The sequence below is a fragment of the Magnolia sinica genome, chromosome 1 (assembly GCF_029962835.1).
Source record: "Magnolia sinica isolate HGM2019 chromosome 1, MsV1, whole genome shotgun sequence".
In the NCBI taxonomy this organism is placed as follows: Eukaryota; Viridiplantae; Streptophyta; class Magnoliopsida; order Magnoliales; family Magnoliaceae; genus Magnolia; species Magnolia sinica.
This window is the reverse complement of record NC_080573.1, coordinates 123,609,524-123,631,867: the sequence shown is the minus strand read 5'-3', so window position 1 is coordinate 123,631,867 and position 22,344 is coordinate 123,609,524. Positions and strand designations below refer to the sequence as shown.

Sequence of the window (22,344 nt, the reverse complement as noted above, 5' to 3'; positions counted from 1 at the left end):
ATGCCTATGTTGCACCATCACCTTCCACTTACCATTCATGTACAGCTATTCAGATCATCTAGTTGTGGCGGAGCAACCTCTAAAATGATAATGATCAAGCATGCTTGACTACTTGATTTTTATTTTTATTTTTAACACACCTTACATGGTACTCGAAACCATTTCTTCAGTAGTTAAACGCAAAGCATCTACCATTGAGTCGTGCATTAAGACCCTCTTGACTATTTGATTAATGGATATGATCAACTTGATGGTTACAAGTCCAAATTCAAACGGAAAATTCAGATGGTTAATGTTGTTTTCTTTGTACAAACTTTTGGTTATGCTCCATCCATGATTGGGTTATCGATTTGGACAATCTAACTTGCCTTACAACCATGATAAGCATGCATTTGAACAGTCACCATAATTTAGTGGATAGGTGTTGGAAAGGGAGAGGAATAGATGACTCTCTTCCATTCTCTAATAATCTTTATGGTAGAAATCCGTAAATACAAAAATGAGAAGTTTTTTTGTTTTCAAGAAAGATGGGAACACACTACTTATAACTTTGTTAATAATGGAAAAAAAAATATACAACCTTTAGAGTAGGTTTCAAGATGATCAGTCCGGAATAAAACTGATATTATTAAATGAAAAAAAATCTTAAATAGTTTAAAATGTACTTAATATAACTTATATGGTACGTTACATTTTTTTTCCTTTACATATCGGCTCTATGGCTTGATTTATTTTAATTTATAGATTTCCATAAATCAGTAGACGACCTGTCCTACATTGCACCACAATTTTGGCATATCTTTCTCTAATCCAATGCTTCCTCAAACATAGCTGGAATCTGTTAAGCTTGGAGACAACAATCCTACCCAAAGTGTAAGATGAAGAAAATTTGTTCTCAACCAGTACTTGACATCTGGGACATCGGGAGAAGAATCTGAACCGTGCATTGAGTGATTGATGTGATGTGAAGGTGTACGGTTGAAAAGCAGTGTATGCAATTTATTACTTTTACAACCCATTTTAAATCAACCGTTTAGATTTTTGGGGTGGTCCATTTGGTGAGATTTCAACCATTGGCCCATCAATTGAAAGGTGCTACAAGATGATCGGCCGGGATGAACCATCCCATCTTCCATGCATCGGGTATTGGGACATGGACCCCATCCTAAGGCCAGCGTGCCACAGGCACCAACAAGATTATGGTATTGTTCAGTAGAACAACTGAACAAGCTTGCTAGCAACAAGTGAAGTAAGCTTGAAGAGCTGGGCCTGGGCCAAAAACTCAATATTTTAAACAAGCCCAGCTTAGGAGCCCCAGTCTGACACATTCGTAGTTCTAGCTGAAGCTAACATCAAGCTCGGCCTGCGATTCCTCAATGGTGGGATCATGCTTTTAAGGCTCTTCCCATTGTGGGCCATGTTGGCCCTAGCTTGATGGACTGTGATCTGGTAATGGATCTCACTTTAAAAGTCCAACAAAATTCAGGCTCATATTTCTGCAACTACAGTTTAGTAACATGCTAACTTATCCTAGCTGAGTCTTCCATGGAAGTCCCATAGCTTCTACGGGTGCATTTGAATTGGGCTGGTCTAAGATTTGTCAGTGCCCATATCATGGGACAAGGACTCAAGCCTCAGCCCATTACAAGCCACTAGATATGAATGGACCTGATTGAGCTTTTCCAAAAGCCCACCACATTAGTATCACACCTGTACCTAAGCCAGCAGGCTCAGCCAACTGACAACCCTACTCGGTGCTATAAAATGTTCGGTCTTTATGTCTCATTGATCTACATTTAGAATCTGACTAGATTTGTGGCCCACCTGATGTGAGGATCAGTATGGTCCACATACACTGTCACAAGCCCAAGCCCATTTCTTATTAATAAAATGTATGGGCCAGATGGGACCCTTTCATTAGGTCCTGGCCCATATCTATTTGAAATCGAGGTCGAAATTTCAGGGCCTAGCCAAGCCAAACATAAGCCTGTGTCTTGTCGGGCCAGACCGGGAAGCCCGAGCCCTTCAATAGGAGAGGGCCACCCGAAGATTGCCTGAGTCAGAAATCAGGGCGGTCCATTGATTGGGTGGGCCAAACCTGTATGATTAGAATATAGTTTACAAAAAGGATGATCCCGTGTCCGTACATATCAGCTGATGAGTATCGGCCTAAGAATGCTAGTGGTGCTTCCCACCTGATTAATGGGCTGAATCTCAAACACATTTTCCATTTTGGTACGTATGCTAGAAGAACCAGCCTGCATCCCTCGCGAGCACGTTAGTTTGGTGCCCGTCAACAAAAGTAGATTCTCTGATGCAGATTAGCAGCATGTGTGGGCCATGGATCAGCGATCTAAACCGTTGATCTGATGAAACACACCATGGGTAAGGAATATGGGTTGAATCTCCTATATTTGAGATGGGAATCCGTCCATTTGCAGCCAATAATAGGTTATTGTGTAAAAAAAATTCAGCAATGGTCCATATTAAATGGAAATTATGCATATATGGGATCGTCTATTGTGGAGGTTTCTGGGCCAGCCATTAGATTAATTGTTTCGATCTCTTAAACAGTGGGCCCCACTTCTGAAATCCTCCACGTGAGTAACCTATATGCTTGCTCGTGAGCAGGACACTGTAATCGCTTCTATGGTCTGGACAACCATTGGATCAAAAAAACGTCATTTAGGAACGGTTTTAAACCGTTCCTAAAAGAGGCGTCGCATATCATCTGGAATGGTTCAATTCCGTATCGAGTACCGTTTCAAATGTGAAGAGCAGACTTGGGGTTGCAAACAGTCAATTTCAAATTTTAGGAACGGTTTTAAACCGTCCTGAACGGTCCGATTTTAAATTTTTCGACTGGTTTCTTTCATTATTTCGAATGGCCAATAAAAGCTATACATTTGTTTTATAATGAAAAACCAAAGAATATTATATACAATTAAAAATTAATATTAAACAAATTGCTTACAACTTTATAATAAAAATTATATATATTTACGACAAAGTTTACAATTGCATGAATACAATAAAAATAAAAATAAAAATCCTCCATGATGTGCTCCACTCCTAGAGAAAATACATGGTCCTTTGTGGTTGCACCATGACTTGCAATGACACTCTGAAAAAGGAACTTGTCTTTGCATTGCATATCAGGCAGAGCTTCTTTTTGGGCTTGCATTGTAACTATTAAAATCAAAACAAAGACCGTAATCAATTTGATTAGCCAAAAAAAAAAAAAAACATAAAGATTGAAAAACTAAACACGTAAAAGAGTGACTATTCAACAACAAAAACAAGAGGATCACCTATAATGTTGCATGTCGCCCTAGGCAAAACAATGCTTGTGTTAGGACGCACAGTGTTTCTTTGGATTGGTTATTTTAACCTGAAAACATTAAGGCACAAAAAAAAATAAAAAAAATAGCATGGTGTGATATTTGAAAAGAGAGTAAATTCCATGGGTCATTGGAAAAGGAAATTTATAATTGGGAAGGAATCAATGATGTGATATTTGAATTAGTGGTCAAGATGAAATTACCTGATCTAGTATGTATTTCACAGCAACAGTAGGGATAGAGACACCATGCTTAGAAGCTATTCTCTTCAACATTTGAAGCAAAGCTTGGAAGAGACTCCATCCTCTCCACGCATCAACCATCTGGAACATTTAGGCCATGTTTGGCAACCATGGATTCCATGCCAAAATTTTTAGATAGCAGACCTGCCCATCACAGTTCCATTCCTGCATTTCAAAATCTATCAAAACCTGAATAGTACATAAATTCATGACCACATGCATGGATAAATTAGGGCTTAAAACCTGTGACTCAACTTAGACTCAATGTGGTCCAGTGTCTGAGTCAACTTGAAACTCTTTTGATAAACTTGCCCTTTTCTCTTCAGTTCTTTGAGGATCTTCCCATACTTTCCTGCGAAATTTGATGGAGTAAACACATTCACTATAACTAGGAATTGCGTGGATGTTTCACTTAAAACTCGATGATGAATATTAAACCTGCTTTCTGTGGGAGATTCTGTGGCACATTTTAATGGATTGAAGGTAACTGGATTTGCATTTGTCCCTACAATCATAAGAGCTAGACCTGAATTTTATATTTGTTTTGAGGTTCAATTGCAAGCTTGGTATATCCTACTTCCTACAAAGAACATAGAACAAATATGACGATGTCATCTAAGCAGAGAATAAGAAGTGGGCCAATCAAATTGTTGCTAGCACTGTTGCATTAAAGAAATGTGGAAGAAAAGGACACAACTCACCTTGATCCTTCTCCCTCCTCCTTTACCCGGGCTTGGGATTGGCAATGCAAGAAGTTGCATTGGCGGAGTTAAAAAAGGGCTTAAGCTCCATGTGGTTTGAGAAAAAAATTATATTCATAAAGATTGATGTGATGACCAAATGGAGCCTAAGACTTATAACACTAAAAGGTATGATAGGAACTCACCTACTTGTTTGGCCCACCATGCATAGTCTGATCAATTTTCAGGTCAGCTTAGGCTCAAGTTATTCTAGCCCAACCCAACCAGGTTAGCCTGGCCTAGCCCAATGTGACTTTGTATGTACGTAATGTCCATTTCTTCATGCATGTGTGGCCCACTTGATCAATAGATAGATTAGAAATATTCAAGTGAGAATTTGGATTTTATTAATTTTCAGATCTGGCCTAGCCTGGAATTCACAAGAGATATACCGGGGCTGGTTTTGTAACTTTTGTTTCACATCTCTCCATCTCAGCTCCTCATGTTTCCATATACCTCTCCATCAAACCTTGCATTATTCTTCCATAAATTTCATAAATACATAAACTTCAATGAGAGAAAAAAAAAACCATAATTGAAATTAAGTACACCTGAATAACATGTAGAAAAAATGCTAAGCTTATCAACACTTGTGCGATATTGGAGCCATTCATCACATGTCCATGCCCCCAAATCAAGCCAGTCCACATGCACCTGTGACCTATCTGATGAGTGGGCTGACTTGATCTAATGGACCCCAGCTGATGAACAGTCCAGATCATGGACAGGTGTATCACCTATGTAATGGAAAATGAGAGAAATGCATACCCTTTGGTAGCTAGTTCATAAAGCTTGCCATGAGTAGAGAATATAACAATCCTGATATCAGCATCACATAGAACGAATAGCTCCTTGGCTTTCTTGAGTAGCTCGCCTCATCGCTTGCAAAATGTGACCTGACGGTGGGCCAGGTTCTCGATTCGCTTCATCTGGACCTTCCCAATCACATTCCATTCTAGCCCAAAAGGATGGAGAACATAAATAAATACTCACCAATCACATTCCATTCTAACTTCAGATGGAATACTGAATATGCACAAAAATCATCTAAGCAGAAGCCAAGATCATCCACGAATGAAGGTTAGCAAGATATTGAAAATTAAATTCTAGATTGTTGCATATGGGTGTTTTGTATATTCTGGATTCTAGAATAGAATGCCATGGCTGAATAGTATAGTTTTTAATCACAAAGGTAAGAAGAACAGAAGACTACATTTGGTCATTTGAAGAAGATATATTACACAAATGTCCATCTAAAGGTTCCATGGTGCACATACCATGCTAGACTACTCATCTAATGGGTAAGTTTCTGGGCTATCATTCATTTCTAACATTGTGGCCCATAAGATAAATGAAGCATCTTTTGTTGCAGAACATTTGCATGAAAGAGTCACTCCATGTTTGTCGAGCACCTACATTAAATAATAATTAAGAAAAAAAAAAACTTTGAGCATTACGACTTCATCTATTCAATGGAAACTGGTAACAAAGTAGCTATAGAGGCTAAAATAATACCTTCACATGGTAATGCAATTTCTATAATGCATTACCAAATTCAGTCCTTGGGACAACCAGAACTTCAACAGCTTGCATGTATTCATCAGGAACATTTGTATAAAATGGGTAACTCTATCAGGCTGATGGCCATTTTCCCCATCTTTTCAGTTGTGTCCGCAACCCCCCTTGAAGTTTTTCCTGAATAAACAGATGTCGCTGCCCATTAAAGTATTAGTGGCAAAATAGCAACAGCAAGAACAATCACAGAAGCAACGACAGTAGAGGTAGATTGACTTGATCATTAGCTTACCATTTTGCATATCTCAGTGACCTACTGAGATACTTGTTTACAAGTGAGGGATGACTTGTATGATTTCAAGAGAACATCGATGACTTCGGCAGTTGACTTTGTACCAGGGCCTTGTTCAATGTCCTAATTCACCAAAATGAAGAGATTTTAGGTTTTAAAATGTCGTAACTAAGAAATTCCATTGGAGACAACGAATTATAATCAGCATTCCGAAAATTATTTAAATTGCTGGAGATTGAGAAGTTCGGGTTGCATCTCACCTCTCTTCCTGTAAGAATGCCTAGATCTTCCAAGTTTTCTCTCCTATTTTCTCCAAAACCTGCATTACATCTATCATGTCCAGTCTGTAGAAACAACTAATCAAGCTATACAAGATGTACTTGGGACGTAGTCCACAAATACAATCAAAACATACAGTCCAAAAAGGTGAATTGTCCAAAAAGTGTTAGACTATTGTCCCTAATCGGTGAACTCAGTAAAGCAAGAATGTCATGGAACAAATGAGCCAATTCCAATTTTGCCTAAAGTCGAATGATATCCGTCTGGCTTGAGCAATTCGGCGTCTCCTTTAATAATGATATCAATGGCAACCTTGTAAAACTCTTCCTGAAGAGGTTTGCCATGAATCATTTGGGGCCTATCTGCCAAAAGAACTCGCCCTTAAGCAATGAACTCTTTACGCCAAGAGTACAACTTGCATGGCCGCATTCTCTCTACACATTGATGATTCCCAACTGAAGGTCCACCAGTCAATTGTAGATTCTCCCGTTGAACCGAATCCATGGGTTGCTGCTGAAATAAAGTTCCACACCATGTGTTATATATGATGATTGAAGAAAGATTATTACTATTTAAATTTTAAAAAAGAAGGATTTCAATGAAAATTAACTTGAAGCATCTCTTTGATACCCCCAACTTGGTCCGTAAGAAAATCTATTTTAGAAGATAGTCCTTGAATTTTGAATGATTGCTCTTGAATTGTGGACGATTGCTCCTCTATTTTTCCTTTATACATAGAGATTTTTTTCAAGAGATGCAGCAGACCCCCTGATTTGTGATTGGGAAATGGTGGTCCCAACACCTCGAACACGACCCCTTGTATCAGGACCAAACACTTGAGTCGATGGATCGTTAAGGATGTCATGGGAATTACTTCCATCGCTAGAAAGTAACTCTTTGATTTTTTTTCCTACAATATTATACAATTACATAAGTAATATTGGCACTGAATTTGAATTCTATAAACTTAAGTTTAAAACTATGAGGTTACCACATGTGAAGCCACATTACTGTGAATAGAACCATCCTTTCTTGTATGAGTTTTAATCCATACTTCAGTCCTACTAATCGGGGTGTCTCCATCTTTCTTTTGGCGTTGCTATATTTGGATGAATTTCACATTGTTAGCTATTAAGAACACAAAGCAACTACAAAATTTAAGTTACATATAACTATCAATACTTACCATTTCTTCCTCGATTCTCGTATGGCTATGCCTGCCACTCGTATGGTAAATCTTTAGCTTTTTCCTATTCTCGGCATTTTTTTCCTTTGTTCTATAGTTTTGGGATCTGAATTATGTTCAATGAACATTTCCCAATCTTCAGGCCTTAACTCTTGGTGGACGGTTGTTTAATTTGGAATCATGATTTGAATGGGGATCGAGGTACCTAATCCTCAATTTAGTCTTGTACTTCCTAAACATATTGGACATGCGTTTAAAGCATAGCTTTTGGTAAGACTGAGGAATAACAAACTCATCCTACAAGAAAAATTGAGATTGAATTTAGTTGAAGCAGAAAAAGAATAATGGTTAATTTATATCATAAGAAAATTTTTTGTATCTTACCTGTAAGAGCTTCCAAAGTTCTTCTTTCTTATTCTTTGGTACTATACGCCAATTCTTGAATGCAATAGAGACATGGGTGCGAACCAGCTCTCCACTTTTTGTAGCCAACCTATGTGAGTGTTCACCCACGGGTAGTCCAAGTGCATTTAAAGTGATGACGGGCTTATTTTTTAACGACGATGAAGTTCCTAACACATACAAAACTTACGTCGTATTTACCTGCATTATTTAAAACAATGTATTAAATGATAAGGTAATGAAGGACTTGTATTTAACTATATTTTTTTATGCGTGTGCTTGTGAAGTTGACATGTTCTCCTCTGCTATTGACATATCCAAGCTCACCTATAGACACACATTTATAGAAGAAGAAATCATCATATAAATATAAATTCATTTATCAAGATATTTTTTACATCAGATAAAATGTCAAATGAATCAACACAAAATATGATAACAAAAAAATTACCTAAAACTCATAGCCAATTTCCTTTATAATATTTTCTAAATTTGTATTATCGCCCCCAGAAGAGAAAAATAGAGTCAGATCTTCAAGTGTGTCCATGTCTTTCGTCAATCTTTTTGGTGACATTAAAACAACATACCATCTAGGCCTTGTTTGATCCTTAGAGTAGAATACTTGACTTGCTTGGGATACAAGTATGAATGGTTCATCTCCTTCCTTCTCATGTCCTTTCAATTTCTCCATATTTACCATTACCAAATTTGACTTGGGATCAATAATGCATCCATTGGTCTTGTCTTCCACTCTGACCCAATTATAATAAAATACCTTTTGACGGAAGACAGCGTAATCCAACTCGATTATCTGTTTTACTACTCCATAATAGGTAGCCTCATCTTCTTTGTAATTCTTATCTTTAGCACTTGCCCTGTATTTAGTGATGGCTTTCATGGACACCCCACTATTTTGTGTTGACTTAGTAGTCTCATATTTACTTGGAGAGAATACAAAACCATTCACGCGATACTTGTTATAGCATTTTGCCTTAAATGTAGGGCCATCTACTAATCGTTTCAATGTCAACTCGCCCTCAACAAACTCCAACTGCAAATAAGAAAAAGTAATAAATATATATATATATATGAACAAATATATCAATTAAATGAATAATTAGAAAACTACCTCCTTTCGTAACCAATTGATGAAATCATGTTCATTGTTCTTCGACGCACTGGCCTTTCTTCTTTGCCCCTTTGATGTGGTCGGTCCTAAATATATTTTTTACTTCCTATATGAAATATATGTAAGTATTTATCTAATTACTACACGTGATTCGATATTTTAGAAAATTTATCTACTTACCTTTTCCATTCATAAATTTCATCGTATTAGTGTAGTTGTTGATGTTGTATGTTAGTTAAGTATATATTCTTACCATTATCTAAAGGCTCTTCATCACACACTCTATCATTGTCCAGGAACCTTTAACGCATATGCTTGTGACTTTCTCTCTCACCGTTTGGCATATACTCCATATAATATAAAATAGATTCTTTTACAATGTAACGTTCTGCAATACACCCTTCAAGATGTATTGTATTCTTTACGTATCCTTTATAAATCTTCATTAATCTGATAGAGGCATCCAATTAAATAATATATTGTCAATATATGATGATGATGAAGTCTAAATGAATCGCATCAAGGTTAGATATTTACCGTTCAAAAGGATACATCCACTGAAATCTAACTGGACTGCAAGATAATGCTTCAACAGCTAGATGTACCATAAGGTGAACGCTAATAACAAAGAATGAAGAAGGAAAAAACTTCTCTAAAACACACATTGCCACAACAATACTTTGTTTGACAGCAATGATGTTTTTTGCACTATTGTCTTTGAGCACAGGACGTTAAAGAAGTAACAAATGTGCTAAATAGCAGTTCGCAATGTCTTATGCTCTGAGAAAGCATGTTGTAGTAACACGAGTAGTAACTGACACATAATGATATGATAATCATGCGACTTTAGTCCCTTTATCTCGAGAGTTTTTAAGTTCACAAGATGTTTAAATCTGGAACTATACCCTGTTGGAAACTTCAAGTTGTGCAATGTTTGATAGAACAATTCTTTCTGCTTGCGACTTAAAGTAAATGGTGCCTTTAGTTTAATAGTTTTGTCATCCGCTTCTTTCAGCCATAAGTCTTTCATTATGTTCATTTTTTTCAAATCTTCACATGCACTTATATCATCCTTAGTTTTATCTTTGACTTCTAGAATTGTCGATAGAAGATGGCTACCAACATTCTTTACAATATGCATTACATTCAAGTTATGCCGAATTGATAATTGCTGGAAAAACACAATTATGATGGAATGTTAAGTTTTTATTCATTGTCATACATGTAAATGAAAGTAACAAGTTAAGGTAATCACCTTCCAATATGGCAAGTCGAATAGGATCGATCTTTTATACCAAGCAGTTATATTCCCAGTCGAATCATCACTGTAACTTTTTCATTTATTCCTCTTCGATTTACCGATATCCATCTGAATACCGATTACCTTCGCTTCAACCTCTGAACCACTTAATCGATGAGAAGGTCTCCCTTCTTCTACTTTACTATTGAATGTCGCTTTTTGGGTCCTAAAAACATATTGATTAATAGGAAGAAATCTTCGATGGCCCTGATAGGAGTACTTCTTACCACTCTTAAGTCGTTCAGCGACGGTTCCCTCGGCACAAATAGGGCAAGCATATTGTGCATGTGTAACACATCCTGATAAACTCCCATATGCAGAAAAATCATGAATTCCCCACATTAAAATGGCTTTCAAATTAAAAATTGTCTTTGAATGAGAATCATATGTTGACACTCCATTAAGCCACAAATTCTTCAACTCGTCAATCAACGGTTGTAAGTAGACATCAATGTCCTTACTCGGTCCTTTTGGACCTGGTATCAATACCGTTAACATTGAAAATTCTCTTTTCATACACATCGAAGGGGGTAGATTATATGACACTATAATGACAGGCCAGCAACTGTAGACACTACTAAGATGTCCAAATGGGTTAAATCCATCAGTTGCAAGCCCTAAACGAACATTAAGAAATTCTTCAGCAAAACTTGGCCACTTGTTATTTATTACCATCCAACTTGATGAATCAGATGGATGCCACGTAACACTACTATATTCTTTCGATTAAGAATGCCAAGTCATTTGCTTCGCTATCCATGGCACACTAGAAATAAAAAAAAAAAATTTAAAGATTACTTATTAATTTTTTTAACAAAAGGTATATAGGATAATATTAAAATTATATTTAACATTGAATGCACACTTATATAGCCTCTGTAGCCTTGGTGTCAGAGGAAAATATCTCAAAACCTTTAATGGAAATCTAACGCCTTTTTTCTTTGCCAAGTAATCTGACCTCCATCTCGACGTCTGACATGTTGAATAATTTTATCTATCTTTATACTTTTTCCCATAAATAATATAATCATTGGGACATGCATGTATAGTCTCATAAGTCATTCTCAATGAACTGATCATTTTCTTTCGCTTGATATGTGCTCACTGGCAACGTGTTTTCTACTGGTAACAACTTCTTAACCAATTGAAGAAGATCATTAAAGCTGTTATCCGACCAACTATTACATGCCTTTAAACTATATAATTCAACAGTAACTGATAATTTTGTGAGTTCTTTAAGGTAAGAAGGGTACAAAGATAGTCTTGCATCATCAAATAAAGCCTTATATCTTTCTGCATTAAGGTCTTCATGATAATTTTCATTTCTTCTAAGATCATCCATAAGAGTATCAGCATGTTCTTCAATATTTCTAAATGCATCATTAACAAGTTCCTCCATTCTAGGATACTTATCATCGGATTGATCATCAAATGTCGATGATAATGGCTTCTCGTTACTTTTCGCAAGACTTTCACCATGAAAAATCCAATGTGTGTATGACTTATCATTACCGTTAAGGAGCAAATGCTCATGAATCTCTCCAAGAGTGAACATCCCACTCTCATTTCTATATTTCGCACACGGACACGAATAATGATCAAATCCACCACCGTTGTTCTTTGTAAACTCAATAAAATGCACAAGTCCATCCAAATATTCTAGACTTAACCTAAGTTTGTGTCACGCCCCAAAATCCGGGTACAGAGTGTGCACCCTCAGACCCGAGTTTTAGTTCGTAACTTATACACAAGGTATACCAACTTAATTCTTTAATTAGTTTAATCGCATGTGATATTTACATTCAGTATAAAGTCCACCATAATCTCAATCACACATACATAATACATAACACCAATCAACTAAGCATTTATAAATCTTGATAATCCTTAAAATAAAATAAACCTTAAAATTATTCATTTATTATACCATTATACTATAATGATATTTATTCCATGCTAATATTGGTCCAAAGAAATAAAGCTAAATAATTCCTTAAAGTCTCAAAATAAATACCAGTATGCATTATTCGTTAATTAAGCTGTGCTAACAAAATAAAACATATAATTAAAAAATTTCTAATGCAGCCACTTCATCCTCAGATAAGTATAGCCATGATTCAGGTGGGTCATGTTCAGGTACAGTAGATCCTTCCGGTTCTTGCGCCACGTCATCTGCTAATGGCTCCTCTGTATGGTTTTTCCATCAATTAAAAAAATATAAGCTGGCCAGGCTTAGTGATATGACCCAGCATGGTTCATAATCATAATAATTAAAATAATGTAAAAATATATGTACAAAGATATGAATGTAAAATGGGGTATGAATGCATCAGATAGGATGATCGTCCATCTGCTTGGGTTGGAGGTCGTCAACCCGCATCCACCCGTTGGGTAGGCTTCCACCTTTCGGTAGGCTTGGGCATAGCCCGCATCTGATCACACTCTACCAGGATCGACATTTCTTCCAGGGAGGGCCCCTAGGATCGACCATGCATTATGCAATGCAATGAATGAGGGATGATAAGTAAATGCGTATTTTCATATTTGGCATAGTTGTCTCAATTAAAATATTCACATATAAATTTATCGTACAATTATCATATCAAAATATTCAAACCAGTAAATAAATCAAACAATCACAATGATTTATTTTAATTTTAATGAATTATGAGACAAGTTGGGTCACTCACCTGAGTTTGGTAGTGTTGACTCTGCAATGTAATTGGGTTGATTTGAATGTCGGGGTCCTATCAATTATATCAACGTTATTATTATTCATTTATTTGTATTACATGATGGGGCCCACCTTTGATTAACATCCTAGTGGCCAGATCCAAAATAATTAAATAATTCAAATTTATATTCTATTTTTTTCTCCCTCACAAGATTTTAAAATTGAGTGATAATTACTTGATCAGGGTGGTCCATCGAATGGTCAGATCATTCAGATTCTTGAGGTCTTGTCATGTTTTACCTCTATGCATTTGAGGAGTGGTGTGGATCTAACCAAACATTCACCTATGGCCCATCTTGACCTTCTATGCCAAGTGATAGTAACACTTGCGCAAAATATCTAAGATTCCTTTATCAAACACTTCTACGTCTAACTAATGTGGCCCATCTGATGGTTAGATTGATCTGAATATTAGGGCCTTTGTATATTTTGGCCTTAGGGATCATATGATCCGTACAGACCAAATCTAATTTGATCAGACGCGCACCAACTATAATTACATAATTTTAGGTTCACCTCACCTTTAAAGAGCCTCCACCCATAATCCAATACAATGAACGTGTGACCAATCCACACCGTTCATTGCATTCACCGAATCAATTTATATTAGATATATAAAGATACTAGAATGAGGACGATATACATACCCGATGTAAGCACTCCAAAGTTTTCTTTCTCCCTTTCTCTGTTGTCGCAGGTAGCCTCTTTGTTAATATTTTAGTTTGACTAGAACTCTTTTTATCTCGAGAGATGCGAGGAGTGTTTAGAGGTATATTTAAACTAAACGAGTTAAAGATTTAGATAGGATAGGAGATAAGGTAGATTTAAAATAAATAAATAAATAATAATAAAGATAAGATTAAATATATATATATATATATATATATTTATTAATATTATTAAATTATTCACGGCCCTTACATTCTACCCCCCTAAAAGAAAATTTCGTCCTCGAAATTTACCTGAAATTACTGTTCAAAGAGATGAGGATATTTTTCACGAATTTCTCTTTCCTGCTCCCAAGATGCTTCGTCTTCTTCATGATGACTCCATAAAACCTTGACTAAATGCACCGTCTTAGTGCGTAACACGTGCTCCTTGCGATCCAGTATTCGAACTGGTTTCTCCACATAAGATGTATTTTCCTGTAAATCGAGATCTTGCCATTCAATCACATAAGAATCATCCCTCTTGTACTTTCGTAGCATCAATACATGGAAAACATTATGGACATTGGCTAACTGAGGAGGTAATGCAAGTCGATATGCCACTGCTCCAACCCGCTCTAATATTTCAAATGGTCCGATAAAACGTGGTGCGAGTTTTCCCTTAGTACCAAATCGCATCAATCCCTTCATGGGAGAAACCTTCAAAAACACGTGGTCTCCTACTGTGAACTTTAGATCTCGTCTTCGATTGTCGGCATAGCTCTTTTGACGACTCTGGGCAGCTTGTAGTCGCTTTCGAATAATTTCAACTTTTTCAGCAGCTTCTTGAACAACATCTGGCCCAATTAAACATTTCTCACCTACCTCGGCCCAACAGTTTGGTGCTCGGCAAGGACGTCCATACAAGACTTCGTACGGAACCATACCAATGCTTGCTTGGTAACTATTGTTGTAGGCGAATTCGGGATAATGTATGTTGTCGTCCCAGCTCCCCTTGAAATCCAGAGCGTATGCACGTAACAGGTCTTCTAATATTTGATTCACACGTTCCGTTTGCCCATTAGATTGTGGATGATATGCTGTGCTATAATCCGTAGTCGTATCCATAGCTTCCTGTAGACTTGTCCAGAATCGCGAAGTAAAACATGGGTCTCGATCCGATACAATAGAACTAGGGACACCATGAAGCCTCACTATTTCCTTGATGTATAGCTTGGTGAGTTCCTCCATTGAATAATTGATACAGACAGGAATAAAGTGCGCTGACTTGGTCAGTCGATCGACAATTACCCAAATTGAATCGTGCTTCTTTTGTGTCTTAGGAAGACCGACTATAAAGTCCATAGAAATACAATCCCACTTTCACTCAGGTACTTTCAGAGGCTGCAATAATCCTGATGGGTTTTGATGATCCGCCTTTACCTGCTGACACACAAAACATCTCGACACATAATCGGCGATTTCTCTCTTCATATTCGGCCACCAAAATGATCGTTTCACACTATGATACATCTTTGTGCTTCCCGGATGAATTGTAAACTTAGTTCGGTGTGCATCATTTAGAATATCGTCTTTTAGATCTGGAATATTAGGCACACAGAGTCGACCTTGATACCGAATTCCCTTATCGTCCCCCATACTCCAATCTGAAGTCTTATCATTTTAATACTTGGCTATCATTTTTAAAAACCACTCATCATTCGTTTGAGCTTCAATTATTCGCTCCACAAGAGTCCGTTTTACCGTAATGTTACATATGCAAACCTTTTTTTCTTGAAAATTCAATCGAATATTAAACTCTCTAATGAAATTCAACATTTCTCATTCGTGTACCATTAAGCTGGCTACACTCTTTTGTTTATATTCTTTTCTACTCAAAGCATCAGCAACCAGATTAGCCTTACCCGGATGATAGGACAACGAGAAATCATAATACTTAAGAAATTCCATCCATCTTCTCTGCCTCATGTTCAAGTCCTTCTGAGAGAATAGATACCTCAAACTCTTGTGATCTGTATAAAGCTCGAACTGTTCTCCATATAAGTAATGCCGCCAAATCTTCAATGCAAACACAATAGCACCCAACTCCAGGTCATGAGTTGGATAATTACGCTCATGGAGTTTAAGCTGCCTTGATGCATATGCGATCACCTTGCCCCCTTGCATTAATACACAACCTAGACCTTTAGTTGATGCATCAGTGTAAACTTCAAATACCAACCCATCCTTCGGGAGAGTTAGAATGGGAGTTGAGGTTAAGAGTTGCTTCAGTTCAGCAAAAGCTTCTTCACACTTTTCAGTCCACTTAAAGGGCACTCCTTTTCGAGTTAAACTCATTAGTGGTCCGACAATCTTCGAAAAATCCTTAATAAACCTTCTATAATACCCAGCGAGCCCAAGAAAGCTTCTAACTTCTGACACACTTGTGGGTTGTTCCCACTTCACTACAGCTTCAATCTTCATAGGGTCAACCGCAATACCTTTTTCTGAAACAATATGCCCAAGAAATTTAACACTCTCTTTCCAAAACTCACACTTAGAAAACTTAGCATATAACTGGTTATCTTTTAGAGTCTGCAACGCCGTCCTTAGATGTAGCTCATGCTCTTCACTGGTCTTTGAGTAAATCAGAATGTCATCAATGAATACGATGATAAAGTTATCCAGATAAAGCTGGAATACCCTATTCATCAGGTCCATAAATACTGCAGGTGCATTGGTCAACCCGAATGGCATGACCAAGAATTCATAATGACCATAACGTGTTTTGAAAGCAGTTTTATAGATATCCTCTTCTTTAACACGTAATTGGTGGTAACCTGATCTCAAATCGATCTTAGAAAAATATCGAGCTCCTTTCAACTGATCAAACAAATCATCTATACGGGGTAATGGGTACTTGTTTTTAATCGTCATCTGATTTAAGCGACGATAATCAATACACAACCGTCGAGTGCCATCCTTTTTATTTATAAAAAGTACTGGCGCACCCCAAGGAGAAGTACTTGGTCGAATAAATCCTCGGGACCTCAAATCTTCCAGCTGCTCCTTAGTTCTTTCAATTCAATAGGCGCCATTCGATATGGAGACATAGATATTGGTGCCGATCCTGGTAAGAGATTGATACCAAAATCCACTTCTCGCCGAGGTGGTAGTCCTGGTATATCTTGAAAAACTTCAGGATATTCCTGTACAATTGGAATCAAATCCACTATTTTTTCTTGTTTCTCATTACCAATCAATGTCATAACACGCTCGATCTTCTCATTCTTTTTCTTTCCCTGAATCATAATTGGTTCTCTTCCTGGCGCTACAAAAGTAACTGGCTTCGCATAACAATCCAACGTCGCATGATTTCGAGTAAGCCAATCCATTCCGAGAATAACATCGTATCCCGCCATACTCATTTCTATTAAATTAGCTAATATAAGAATATCGCCTATCATAAGGGGAATAGATTTACAGATTTTGTCCAAAATAATTTACTTGCCGATGGGGGATTCTACCAAAATTTGCTTATCTAGGATTTCTGACTTCAATCTTAACCGAGATACTAACGACGATGAAATAAAAGATAAAGTAGCCCCAGAATCAAATAATACAAAAATCGAAGTACCATGCGTTTTGATCATACCTTCCACAACGTTATTATTTTCTTTTAGATTCTCCTTAGATGAGATGGAATAAACCCGTGCACGTGGTGGCTGTTGCCTGTTGGGATGATTACCTTGGCCTTAAGGAATTGATGGAGATGGTCGATTTTGCTGATTCTGCTGTGGTCGAGGCGGTTGGGTATGAGATACTTGTGATGTCTGACTTGTTAGTTGAGATGATGCTGGAAGTTGCAATCGCGGTGGTATCTGTTGAAGAGGCGTTATACCCATATCTCTCATCTTAGTTCTGTACACCTGAGCCATGTGACCATACTTACCACAGTACGCACAATTTCCTGAAAAATATCGCTCTTGGGTTCTCGGTGTTGATGATTGAATTTCCATTCTGGGTTTCTTCTCTGGTGGTTGGTGTTGGGTAAGTGTCGGCCTATATCTTTATCCTGTTTCTTTTAACTATACACGAGATTTGAGAAACCGCTCTGTATCTTGTTCTGCTTGTAAGGCCTTATCGACTACTTCTGAGTATTTCTTCACATCTACACAACAAAATTTTGTTCTGATATTATGTCTTAACCCTTCTTCAAATTTTGTAATCTTGTAATCTTCATCTTCCATTACTTTTGGCACATATCCTGCTAATTCAGCAAATTTTGCTTCATATTGGGCTACTGACATGGAACCTTGTTCTAGCTTTGAAAATTCCACAATTTTTTGGATGCGGTACGCTTTAGGAAAATATTTCTCACGGAACTTTTCCTGAAATTCATTCCAGGTTCACACATGATTAGCTGGAACCATTCTCTTTGCAGCTCTCCACCATACATCGGCTTCGCCCTGAAGAATAAAGGACGCCAATCTAACTTTCTGATCATCAGGGCAGTTCATGGCTTCTAGTACTTTCTCAATCTGCTTCAACCAATCTTCTGCTATTGATGGGTCAGATGTACCCTTGAATACTGGTGGTCATAATTTTGAAAACCTTTCAAGCAAATCTACCTCACGAGGCTGATCAAACCTTAGTGAAGATGTGTTCCGTTGATGTTGGGATGTCTGATTTAAGGTGGCTAACATGTCCTACTGAACGGCGAACTGTTCCTGTTGTTGTTTTAGCATTCCCGCCATTTGTGCTACCAACCCAAAGGCAGCATCCCACGGCTGAACATTTGGTCCCGCGAGGTTAGTTCGAATAGTGGTTGGGGATAACGGTTGTTGCGTACTAGGTCCAACATCTGCCATGTTAACTGAAGGAGGAGGCGATGGAGGAGCTTACCCTGCTTCATTGACTTCATTCTCGTCTTGCTCATCAGGAGCTGTTCCAGATTCTTCGGGAATAGGAGGATTTGGTAGGGGAGTATCTGGGAGAGGTGCGCTTACGGATGGTATTAAATCACGAATACTACGTGTCTTCTTAGGGGCCATAACTCCTATAAGATAAATTATTAATAATTCAGTAGAATTTATAGATTCTCTAATATTATAAAAATACGTCAGCATTATTAACAAAGAAAAATTCTACAAATCATCAAGTTAGTTGTGCTACATTATAAATAAACCAGTCCACTATCCGTGGTTACTATTCCAATCATTGGTTTATATAGTTAAAATTTTCAAATATAACTCAAAATTTTTCTGAAAGTTTTTACATGAACATACAACATTTTCACAAAATTTCAGCTCAATCAGACAACTACAAAATTTTCAAAAATTGCTGCAATCAGACCTGTTTAGATTTAGACGATTTTTAACCAATCTGTACTAATTCCTAAAATCAGTATAGTAGCTGTCATATTTAAATTATTCAATTATTTTTTATTGAATTTAGACTTCTATATCTACGATTAGGCTTTTGAATCAGCTTAATCGGAGTTGTATTTATTTAGTTACATTTTTTTAAAGATAAGTGATTTCTGCTGTCCATTGCTGTCCAGCAGTACATTACAACTTAAATTACTTTAAAATTTATTCAAAGGTCCAGATTTACGTCTCCAATGAATATAATTATATAAATAAGTTAAATTTTCACTTCATATAATAATAAATGAATTATAAATTATATATATAATTTTTTTATTTCATTATATAAAAGCATTATAGTAGGAAGTTGTAAGTTTCTAATTCCAAGGACCTATACATTATGCATGTATGGGGTTCATACCCTACAGGTCACTTGCGGTATTAAATTATTATTATTATTTTAACCTATCTCTGATACCAAACTGTCACGCCCCAAAATCCGGGTACAGAATGTGCACCCTCAGACCCGAGTTTTAGTTCGTAACTTATACACAAGGTATACCAACTTAATTCTTTAATTAGTTTAATCGCATGTGATATTTACATTCAGTATAAAGTCCACCATAATCTCAATCACACATATATAATACATAACACCAATCAACTAAGCATTTATAAATCTTGATAATCCTTAAAATAAAATAAACCTTAAAATTATTCATTTATTATACCATTATACTATAATGATATTTATTCCATGCTAATATTGATCCAAAGAAATAAAGCTAAATAATTCCTTAAAGTCTCAAAATAAATACCAGTATGCATTATTCGTTAATTAAGCTGTGCTAACAAAATAAAACATATAATTAAAAATTTTCTAATGCAGCCACTTCATCCTCAGATAAGTATGGCCATGATTCAGGTGGGTCGTGTTCAGGTACAGTAGATCCTTCCGGTTCTTGCGCCACGTCATCTGCTAATGGCTCCTCTGTATGGTTTTTCCATCAATTAAAAAAATATAAGCTGGCCAGGCTTAGTGATATGACCCAGCATGGTTCATAATCATAATAATTAAAATAATGCAAAAATACATGTACAAAGATATGAATGTAAAATGGGGTATGAATGCATCAAATAGGATGATCGTCCATCTGCTTGGGTTGGAGGTCGTCAACCCGCATCCACCCGTTGGGTAGGCTTCCACCTTTCGGTAGGCTTGGGCATAGCCCGCATCTGATCACGCTCTACCAGGATCGACATTTCTTCCAGGGAGGGCCCCTAGGATCGACCATGCATTATGCAATGCAATGAATGAGGGATGATAAGTAAATGCGTATTTTCATATTTGGCATAGTTGTCTCAATTAAAATATTCACATATAAATTTATCGTACAATTATCATATCAAAATATTCAAACCAGTAAATAAATTAAACAATCACAATGATTTATTTTAATTTTAATGAATTATGAGACAAGTTGGGTCACTCACCTGAGTTTGGTAGTGTTGACTCTGCAATGTAATTGGGTTGATTTGAATGTCGGGGTCCTATCAATTATATCAACGTTATTATTATTCATTTATTTGTATTACATGGTGGGGCCCACCTTTGATTAACATCCTAGTGGCCAGATCCAAAATAATTAAATAATTCAAATTTATATTCTATTTTTTTCTCCCTCACAAGATTTTAAAATTGAGTGATAATTACTTGATCAGGGTGGTCCATCGAATGGTCAGATCATTCAGATTCTTGAGGTCTTGTCATGTTTTACCTCTATGCATTTGAGGAGTGGTGTGGATCTAACCAAACATTCACCTATGGCCCATCTTGACCTTCTACGCCAAGTGATAGTAACACTTGCGCAAAATATCTAAGATTCCTTTATCAAACACTTCTACGTCTAACTAATGTGGCCCATCTGATGGTTAGATTGATCTGAATATTAGGGCCTTTGTATATTTTGGCCTTAGGGATCATATGATCCGTACAGACCAAATTTAATTTGATCAAACGCGCACCAACTATAATTACATAATTTTAGGTTCACCTCACCTTTAAAGAGCTTCCACCCATAATCCAATACAATGAACGTGTGACTAATCCACACCGTTCATTGCATTCACCGAATCAATTTATATTAGATATATAAAGATACTAGAATGAGGACGATATACATACCCGATGTAAGCACTCCAAAGTTTTCTTTCTCCCTTTCTCTGTTGTCGCAGGTAGCCTCTTTGTTAATATTTTAGTTTGACTAGAACTCTTTTTATCTCGAGAGATGCGAGGAGTGTTTAGAGGTATATTTAAATTAAACGAGTTAAAGATTTAGATAGGATAGGAGATAAGGTAGATTTAAAATAAATAAATAAATAATAATAAAGATAAGATTAAATATATATATATATATATATATATTTATTAATATTATTAAATTATTCACGGCCCTTACAGTTTGTCCATCCGTGCTTTGTTACTTAATGATGACATTTTGTAACAAATGAGATAATCAAGTCAATTTTGATGTAATGATGGACCCTACTAACTAAATGTGTTTAAAGTGAAGAAATAAATTCTGATGCATGCTTTAGTGAAATAAAACAAGTTTTTTATTTCCATTTTCAATCGCAAGTATGATAATAATAAATTTTGTTTAAAAAAAAAAAAACACTCTCTCTTTTAGACTTAATGGGCAGATTTGGTAGTTCCATGCTAGGACCCTTGGGTCAACGTGAAAGCGGCCTCCAAAGGATCTATTGCTCAGAAAACACAGGTAGATGTGTTACCTCTTCTACCAAATGGGTTGTTGTTCTAAAGAAATTTAAACTAAATATGTTTACATGAAGCAATAGAAATATAAATTAACCAAGACTGTAGGTAAGCACACAATTATACCTGATTCAGCAAATTCTTATCTACAACAAGAGAAGTGGACTTCTAACAAATATGATTATATTCCTGAAACAAAACAAGCACCATCTTTCAATTCAACTAATATCAAAACAAAACAGATATATGGTTCATTTAATTAAAGAGGCATTTAACATTCTATAGAAGCATTTGATGTACCACATAATCTACTGCAATTCCACATATTTAAATGGAATTTGCATCGGACCAAATGCAATTTCATACCACCTAATACCACACGTCAAACAAGC

General features: G+C 36.5%; 1 long non-coding RNA gene across 5 annotated transcripts; it reads right to left on the bottom strand.

Moving 5' to 3' along the window:
• Positions 1 to 2,951: 2,951 nt before the first annotated feature.
• Positions 2,952 to 9,334, bottom strand: LOC131256655 (uncharacterized). 5 transcript variants are annotated; one of them, XR_009176910.1, is made up of 7 exons: positions 9,127 to 9,334; positions 7,980 to 9,048; positions 7,596 to 7,892; positions 7,401 to 7,508; positions 7,020 to 7,225; positions 6,391 to 6,919; positions 2,952 to 3,189 (listed from the first exon to the last, which is right to left on the bottom strand). It is a non-coding gene; the product is annotated as an uncharacterized LOC131256655 (long non-coding RNA). The 5 variants fall into 5 exon arrangements; XR_009176906.1 differs by having other exon boundaries at positions 6,391 to 6,922; positions 9,127 to 9,333; XR_009176908.1 differs by having other exon boundaries at positions 6,391 to 6,922; positions 7,040 to 7,225; positions 9,127 to 9,333.
• Positions 9,335 to 22,344: the final 13,010 nt, after the last annotated feature.